The sequence below is a fragment of the Gorilla gorilla genome, chromosome 3 (genome assembly GCF_029281585.2).
Source record: "Gorilla gorilla gorilla isolate KB3781 chromosome 3, NHGRI_mGorGor1-v2.1_pri, whole genome shotgun sequence".
NCBI lineage: Eukaryota > Metazoa > Chordata > Mammalia > Primates > Hominidae > Gorilla > Gorilla gorilla.
In genome coordinates, this window is record NC_073227.2 from 56939367 (window position 1) to 56948289 (window position 8923).

Below are 8923 nucleotides of genomic sequence, written 5' to 3' on the forward strand. Positions count from 1 at the left end.
TTTTAAATGGGTTGTTAAAAAAATCCAAAACAAGATCTTGATGAAAAGCTGGCATTTAAGTAAAGATCTAAAGGAGCTGAGGGAGTCAGCCACTCAGATATTTGGTGGTAAGCTGTGCCAGGCAGAAGGAATGACAAGTGCAAAGACCCTGAGGTTGGCACATGCCTCGCTTCTAGGACTGACAGGTGTGCAGTGTGGCTGGGGAGGAGAATACAATAGGAGGGATCATAGATTGCGGCTCCTTAGAAGTAGAACCTAAGACAGGAATTCAAATGCCATTGATTTCCTGAGGATGTACTCTCAGGAAAAAACGAGGGAAGAAAGGAAGAGAGAGCAGAAGAGCTAAGTAAGGATGTGGCCCCGGCAGGTACAGCCTGGCCCCAGGGGAGCACTGGAGTGTGGACTGCACTACAGTGAGTTCTCCCTTGAGACAAATGGATTGGCTTCTTGTTTCCTCAGCCAATCATTGGCAGAGGGCTGTTGGGGGAGGTGGCTCCCATTGGCCAAGGGCAGTTCTCATCAGCAGGGGCAGTTGTGAGTTGCTGGCAGTAGCTGGAGGTGGCCTGGGGAAGGGGATAGGGGCAGGACTTAGCAGTACACACTGCAGGAGATGAAGCTGCTTCTTCTAGGGACTTGTAGACATTTCAAGTCATAGTTCCAGAAGATTCAAATATGAATTTAATGAGTCCATCTGGCTATATTCCAGGAACAGAATCTTAGCCATGATGAGGGCTGGAGTCTTTTCAGTCTGTACTTGTGCTTCTGAAAAATGTTAAAGAAAAACTACACAATGGGGGCACGTTGGTGCCTCTATAGCTTGCTAACTTCTGACTTTTTATTTTTTTATTTTCTTGAGACAGAGTCTTACTCCATTGCTCAGGCTAGAGTGCAGTGGCACGATTCTTGGCTCACTGCAACCTCTACCTGCCAGCAACCTCTGCCTCCTGGATTCAAGTGATTCTCCTGTCTCAGCCTCTCGAGTAGCTGGGATTACAGGTGCCCACCACCATGCCAGGCTAATTTTTATACTTTTAGTACAGACGGGGTTTTACCATGTTGGCCAGGCAGGTCTTGAACTCCTGACCTCAGGTGATCCACCCATCTTGGCCTCCCAAAGTGCTGGGATTACAGGCATGAACCAACACACCCAGCCTCTAAACTTGTTTTCTGCAAATGATTCTAGGTTTATTTCTAGCAAAGCTGAGCCCTCTGCCGGCAAAAGCAACACAGAGCTGCTGGGGTCACCTTGCTGCCTCTCCTCCACAGTCCTCAGCAATTCAGGTTTAGCTCCAAACCTGCATATTTCACCCACAAAGCCAAAGGCCTGCAGGCAGACAGCCCCACATCCTTAGAAGGAAGCATAGCAATTGTTAATTGAAGCTGGAGCTGGAGCCTTGAGTGTCTTACACTCTATGCCAAGCAGCTTATCAAAGTTGCTTTTAGCCACACTGCATTTGTCCCTGTGAGGAGCCATGGGGACTTTGTACAATGTCAAGGTAGCTAAATTGGAATGACATTTCCCAGATAACTTAGATACAGAGATACCTTGTATGGTTCAGAGTTATAGTTGCCACAAGAGAAACTTGTGTGATTTTGTTTGTTTGTCACCCAGGCTGGAGTGCAGTGGCACGATCTCCGCTCACTGCAACCTCCGTGCCACCCAAGTAGCTGGGATTACAGGCACGCGTGCCACCACATCCGGCTAATTTTTGTATTTTTAATTCAGATGGTGTTTCACCATGTTGGCCTGGCTGACCTTGAACTCCTGGCCTCAAGTGATCCGCTTGCCTTGGCCTCCCAAATTGCTGGGATTACAGGTGTGGGCTACTGGGCCTGGCCTGTTTGTTTAACATTCTAAACATGTATAATCAATTAACATGGCCTAGGATTTTAACGGTATTCACTTCAGTAACTTGAATCCCAAATCTAAGGAGTATATAACCAGAAAGTTATGTATAAACACAGATTAGGCATGGCAATTCCTGTTCACAAAGGTCACATGTGTAGGTACATAAATTAGTAGTGTGTATCTAGAATTATGACCAAACTGTTTTTAAGATGCAGAAATGTAAAATCACATCTTGAAAACATGGTGAAAAAATGAAGAAGAGCTGGTCTACATCCATCAAAAATCAAATATTGCTTATAACAGAGACGAATGACAGCTACAGGATTCAAGTGACAATATGATTTCAGGAAATTAATACTAATCAAAGAGAACAGGAATATTTTTACATTTCACTGAAAATACATTGACTGCTAGAATGTAAAGATCCAGCAGAAACTCAGGGAGAAAATTACAAAATCTAAAGCCAATTACTTAATATTTCTTATTACCTAAATAACTGCATGATATTAAAAGAAAGCTGAAAATATGGAACACTTCATGAATTTGTGCACCATCCCATGCGGAGGCCATGCTAATGTTCTCTATATCATTCCAATTTTGAAGTGAGCACCTTGTGTGAAATTTGAGATCAGGAATGAAGCAGCAGCCATTGCACTTTGAAGGCTATGATTGGTAGGTGTGGTTAACAGTGCCTGTGGGGGCCGGGCGAGGTGGCTCACGCCTGTAATCCCAGCACTTTGGGAGGCCGAGGCAAGGCGCCTGTAATCCCAGCTACTCCGGAGGCCGAGGCACTAGAATTGCTTGAACACGGGAGGCGGATGTTGCCGTGAGCCAAGTTGGTGCCATTGCACTCCAGCCTGGGCGACAAGAGTGAAACTCCGTCTCAAAACAACAACAACAACAACAACGACAACAACAACAACAAAACAAAAACAAAAAACAACAGTGCCTGTGGGTGCCACCTTGTCCTCAATTTTTTCCGATCAATGTCCAGATCTTCCTGACTGCTGGCCCTACTGACTAGCCATGAACCAAGCCCACCATAAGATGCTCTGCTGTGAGCTCACAGAGGCGGAAGCCACAAAGAGCCTTCCATAGACTTCTATGCCAGCACTTTCATGGTTGCCCTCCAGCAGTCAGTTGCACCTCACATCCAGCAAGCTTCGATTTGTTCACCGGCTCCAGGGCTGATTAGTGGCTTTTTTCTGGTACTTTTCAGACCTTTCTTCCTCATCTTTTCCCCAGATTGCGGAAAGTCTAACTCCACAATAAATAACTTACCCCATAGTGCTCATAATGGTCTTGCTTCCCTGATTGAACTTTACCAGTACAGGAGGGAACTATAATTGCCTTCATCTTATTACATTTCCAGGAACATTTTATCATTTCTTATAGGTCGCCACACCAGACATCTTCCTGGCTGGCTGTCCTTGAATATAATTAATATATATCAATATAATCGATGTAGCCCTGAATATATTAGTCAATTCTCGCACTGGTATAAAGGAATACCTGAGACTGGGTAATTTATAAACAAAAGAGGTTTAATTGGCTCATGGTTCTGCGTGGCTTGAGAGGCCTCAGAAAAATTACAATCATGGTGGAAGGCTAAGGGGAAGCCAGCACGTCCTCATGGCTGGAGCAGGAGGAAAAGAGAGTGAAGGGGAAAGGGCTACATGCTTTTAAACAACCAGAAATTGGGAGAACTCACAATCACAAGAACAGCAGGAGGGAAGTTGCCCCCATGATGTAATCACCTCCCTCTCTCCTCCAACATGGGGGATTATAATTCAACATGAGATTTGGGCGGGGACACAAATCCAAACCATATTAATAATATCCTTGAATTTCTGGTAGAGAAGGCACAAATAACTCTTTTTGGAAGAACCTTAATCTATCTATCTGAGTATACTTTTCAGTGAGACATACAGCTAGAGATACAATGGGAGGCAAACTATGTCCTTTATAAATACCTTTCTATAGGTAATACACTAGTCTGGCTCAAAAATCAGAGCTAGGCTGGACACAGGGGCTCATGCCTGTAATCCCAGCACTTTGGAGGGATGAGGCAGGTGGATCACTTGAGTTCAGGAGTTCTAGACAAGCCTGGCCAACATGGTGATACCCCATCTCTACTAAAAATACAAAAATTAGCCAGACATGGTGGAGTGCACCTGTAATCCCAGCTACTCAGGAGGTTGAAATGGGAGATTTGCTTGAACCCTGGAAGTGGAGGTTGTAGTGAGCGGAGATTGTACCACTGCACTCCAACCTGGGCAACAGAGCGAGATTCCATCAGAAAAAAAAAAAAAAATCAGAGCTATATACAAGGTATGCACTGTGAAGTCTGGTCCCCAGCCCTATTTTTGTCCACCACATTCCTGCCACCCTCACCCCACTCCTAAAGGTAACCACTTCTAATAGTTTCTTGTATTCTTTCAATGTTTTCTTATAAATAAATATCTTTTCTTTATAATTATCTTGCAGGGAACTAAAAATCCTCCTCCATCTCCAGGGCTGGACCTGTTACCTCCTGGCTTCTCCCTGTTCTTGGCTTGCGTCTTTTCCCCTCATCACAGAGCACAGCATGCTGAAGGGAGGCCAGCAGGACTTAATTTGGTCATGAAATTTCTAAGTTTACTCATTCATAATCTCATGGTGTAATGGAAATAAAGGCCCGAGACTCAGACTATCTGGTTTCTGGCCCTAATTGCCAAAAGCCCTCGGTGGGATTAGGCTTTCTGGCTTCAGTTTCTTTGTAATTTGTTTTGTAATAGCAACATTATTAGACTAGATTACGGGTCTTTTGCCACATACCTAAACTGATTGCCCATGTAAAAGCCTTTTTAGAAACTTGCATTTCAGATACTTATTTTTTTCTTTCTTCTTATTTTATTTTTTTTGGAAACAGTTCTCGTTCTGTTGCCTAGGCTGGAGTGCAGTGGCACAATCGCAGCTCACTGCAGCCTGGACCTCCCAGACTGAAGTGATCCTCCTGCTTCTGCCTCCTGAAGAGCTGGGACTACAGGCGTGCACCGCTATGCCCAGCTATTTTTTTTTTTTTTCGTAGAGATGGAGTTTCTACATGAAACCCCCATCAACATGAAAACCATGTTGCCCAGGCTGGGCTCAAACTCCTGGACTCAAGCGATCCACCTTCTTCAGCCTCCCAAACAGATGGGATTACATGAGCAAGCCACTGCGCCGGGCCTCAGCTACTTATATTAGAGTTCTACAGAGTATGGCACATGCTTCCCAGAAGCATTATGAAAGTAAATATGTGGATCGACAATGGCACCCTCCCTTTATCCAGATGTCACCTGGCTTTGTGTGGTGGTTGTACCGTACACGGAGGCACCGGAGGGAAGAGTGGGAGTTCCAGAAAAGATGGGTTGATGGTGGTTTCCTCACTCTTTTGCTTTCAGCACAGTGTGATGCATTACAGTTTATATATGGTCAGCTATGTTGTCATAACTGGTTTTTAGATAATAGTCTCTAATTTTAATTAAATTAACTCTCGTAAAAACAGACAAATGACTTAAAAAGATTTCCTGCAACATGTTCTCACTCATAGGTGGGAATTGAACAATGAGAACACATGGACACAGGAAGGGGAACATCACACACCGGGGCCTGTTGTGGGGTGGGGGGAGAGGGGAGGGATAGCATTAGGAGATATACCTAATGTTAAATGACAGGTTAATGGGTGCAGCACACCAACATGGCACATGTATACATATGTAACTAAACTGCACGTTATGCACATGTATGCTAAAACTTAAAGTATTAAAAAAAAAAAGATTTCCTGCAAAGAAACCATGGATTGAGGTGAAAACAATAACATGAGTAGAAGCAAATAAGCAACAACAACAAAAACAACAACAAAAAGAGCAGACCAGTTCTACTCCTAGAAAAAACTCTTTGCTGCCCACATTGAAAGGCCAAAATAATAAGGCTCAAATGAGATTTGATGAAAAGTCTGACAAAATAGTCAAAATTAGCAAGGAGATGGCTTGCAAGTTGTATTTACATCCATTATCATTAATGAGGAACCACAACTTAAGGGAATATTTTGCCTTGAAATATTAATGATTGTAGCATGATTTGAAAGACATTTAAAATAGTATTTCTTACAGTCAATTAAGCCCATCATGTTCCTTTCCTTGTAAGGGCCGGGTGTGCCATGGCTACGAACAGCAGCCTTCTTGGTAGTATGTGCACCGTGTTGCTTGTATGTTGTATGCGTTGCCCTAAGGAGCCTTGGAGACAGCCCTTTCCAATGGACGTTCATGTCCCTGACCTGATACTGTCTCTAGTCTGTGCTCTAGATAGGTACGCAGGGTGCCTTTGAAAGCCCCAGAGCATGGGAGGAAAGGTCCACATTGGCCAAGTCATTATGTTCATCTGCACCAAGCTGCAGAACAAGAAGTATGTGATTAAGACCCCCACACAGGACCAAGTTCAAGTTCCCTAGCTGCTAGAAGATCTATATTTCAAAGAAGTGAGATTTTACCAAGATTAATGTGGATGAATTTGAAGACATGGTAGCTGTGAAACAGCTCATCCTAGACAGCTATCAGGTCAAACACCCCCAATCATGGCCCCCTGGACAAGTGGTGGGCCCTGTACTTATGGGGGTTCCCACTGTTTTGCCCCTCCTTATTCACACCCACCAATAAAGCCTACTTCCTAACCCCCAAAATAAAGAAATAATAATATTATTCATCTTTATATCATCTTTTAGTGTCTTTTTTTGTGCATGTATTGTAATGCTTGTAATACATTGGTAAGTATACATAATGGAAGTATGGGATGAACATTTTTTGCTGATTAGAGGGGCACAATCAAAAAGCTGGTGACCACTTGTTTGTACTGAGACTGACATGTCCAGAAGTCCATCCAACTTATGAAGAAGACATGTGGATGGTGGCACAGCTTGGACTCTGTAATTCAAGACTGTAAAACATTTCTCACTCTACGTTTTATGACCTATAACACACGATTACATGAACTAGGGAAAGGATTGTGCTTTAGAAAGTCAGGTAAGTGTATTTGCATTTCCATTATCAGGAAGAACTCCCTCCATCCTCATTCCTCAACTTCTAGGTTTTTCCTAGGACTAGATTTAGGGACTAGATTTAACAATCTTTCAACCAAGTTTGTTTTCTTTGTTACTTTCACCTGGTTCGACATCTAAGTAAATCAACATTGCTAATCTGTTAGTTTTTTGTTTTTTGTTTTTTTTTTTTGAGATGAAGTCTTGCTATATCGCCAGGCTGGAGTGCAGTGGTGCGATCTCAGCTCACTGCAACCTCCGCCTCCTGGGTTCAAGCGATTCTCCTGCCTCAGCCTCCAGAGTAGCTGGGATTACAGGCAGGCACCACCACGCCCAGCTAATTTTTTTATTTTTAGTAGAGACAGGCTTCCACTATGTTGGCCAGGATGGTCTCCATCTCCTGACCTCGTGATCCGCCCACCTTGGCCTCCCAAAGTGCTGGGATTACAGGCATGAGCCACTGTGCCCGGCCACCTGTTAGTTTTTTTGGAACAAAGGGAATCTGAAGATTTTTCAGAGTCAGGAAAGAATTTTGTTAGGATATTAAATGTGGGCAATGTTTATTTTTAAGTCTACAGATCTGAAGTTACCTTTTTCAAGAACAAAAACACTGGTTTGCTCATAGATTGATTATTCCTAGTATATTATTTTAAAAGTACTTTATTTTAAAAAGTCATATTTAATGCATAGAGTTATTGCAAAATATAAACAGGAGGCAAAAATGAAATGAGGTATAAGTGTGTGCTAAATTCTGCTGTAGTAATAGACAACCTCCTAAATCTCAGTGAGTCAATGCACCCCCAATTTTTTTTTCTCACACTGCATGTCTAATGCAGCTTAGCAGGTGGAGCTCTGCTCACTGAAATCTCTCAAGGACTGTTAGAACAATAGCCCCCAAAGATATCCACCTCCTAATCCTGGGAACCAGTGAATGTTTCCTTACACGGTAAAAGGATCTTTGCTGGTGTGATTACATTAAGGATATTGAAATAGGGAGACTATCTGGATTTTCTAGGTGGACCCAATGTAATCACAAGGGTCTTTATAAGAAGGAGGGAATAAAGTCAAAGGCAGTAGTAGAAGATGTGGCCCCAGAAGCAAGAGGTTGGAGTGATGTGAGGAAGGGGCCACAAGCCAAGGAATGCAGGCAGCCTCTAAAACTGAAAAAGACAAGGAAGTGTATTGTACAAATGAAAGCCCGCATACTTTATGTCTAAGTATTCAGAGGTTGTAAATTAAACCATACCCACAATCTCTGGCTTGGTCCTGACCTGGGCCACAGTGGTCCCCAGGGACTGTCCTGCAACCTAGGGGTTGAAGAGCCCCAGTCTGTCAGCCTGAGTGGAAGCACAGCTCTGCCTGGGCAGGCAGGGTAGACGGGGGTCCAGGCTCAGACAGCTGTGAGTGAATTCACCTGCCTGATCCTGGGGCAGGGACTGACCTGGGCCAAGCTTTTCAGGGAGTTCTCAGCGCTCAGTGCCTTTACCATCAAAGCAGAAGAATGTCACTGTCAAATGGCTTTGGGAAACCCTGCTTGTTAACTTCCCTGCCCACCTTCTTGCGGATTCATAACTTATATTACACTATATAGTAAAGGTTCTGACAGATCATAAGATATAAAAACCTGCTTAGCTTTGTTTAACTCAGCATTTTCCACATGGAATATGTTTTTGGGAAAGCTTCCTTTTTTTTTCATAAGTCTTAGTAATATCCTGCTTTCATAAGTCAGAGTTCTTCAACACACCTAAGGAACTGCTGTTTCTGGAAAGGTTTTTGGACCTAAAATGCAGAGCACTGAATGAATCATACTCCTTAGTTCCTGACATACAATTATCAGTTGTTCCTACAAGGACCCATTGTCATTCATTCATTCATTTATTCAGAGTCAAATCAGGCACAGAAAGCACAGTATCTTAGGGCTCATGATACATTAAGGGGCCCAGGAAAGTGTTTTAATTTCTTGTAAGTCAGAAGTAAAAATGTACTTTTAGGGCAAAGAAGTTTTTATTTTAATTTTA

The 8923-nt window shown here is 43.2% G+C and overlaps 2 pseudogenes; one reads left to right on the forward strand and one right to left on the reverse strand.

Annotated features, from left to right (window-relative positions):
* Nucleotides 1-2368: 2368 nt before the first annotated feature.
* On the reverse strand, nucleotides 2369-2468 carry LOC115934434 (uncharacterized; annotated as a pseudogene).
* Nucleotides 2469-5979: 3511 nt separating this feature from the next.
* LOC115934462 (uncharacterized) lies at nucleotides 5980-6121 on the forward strand (annotated as a pseudogene).
* Nucleotides 6122-8923: the final 2802 nt, after the last annotated feature.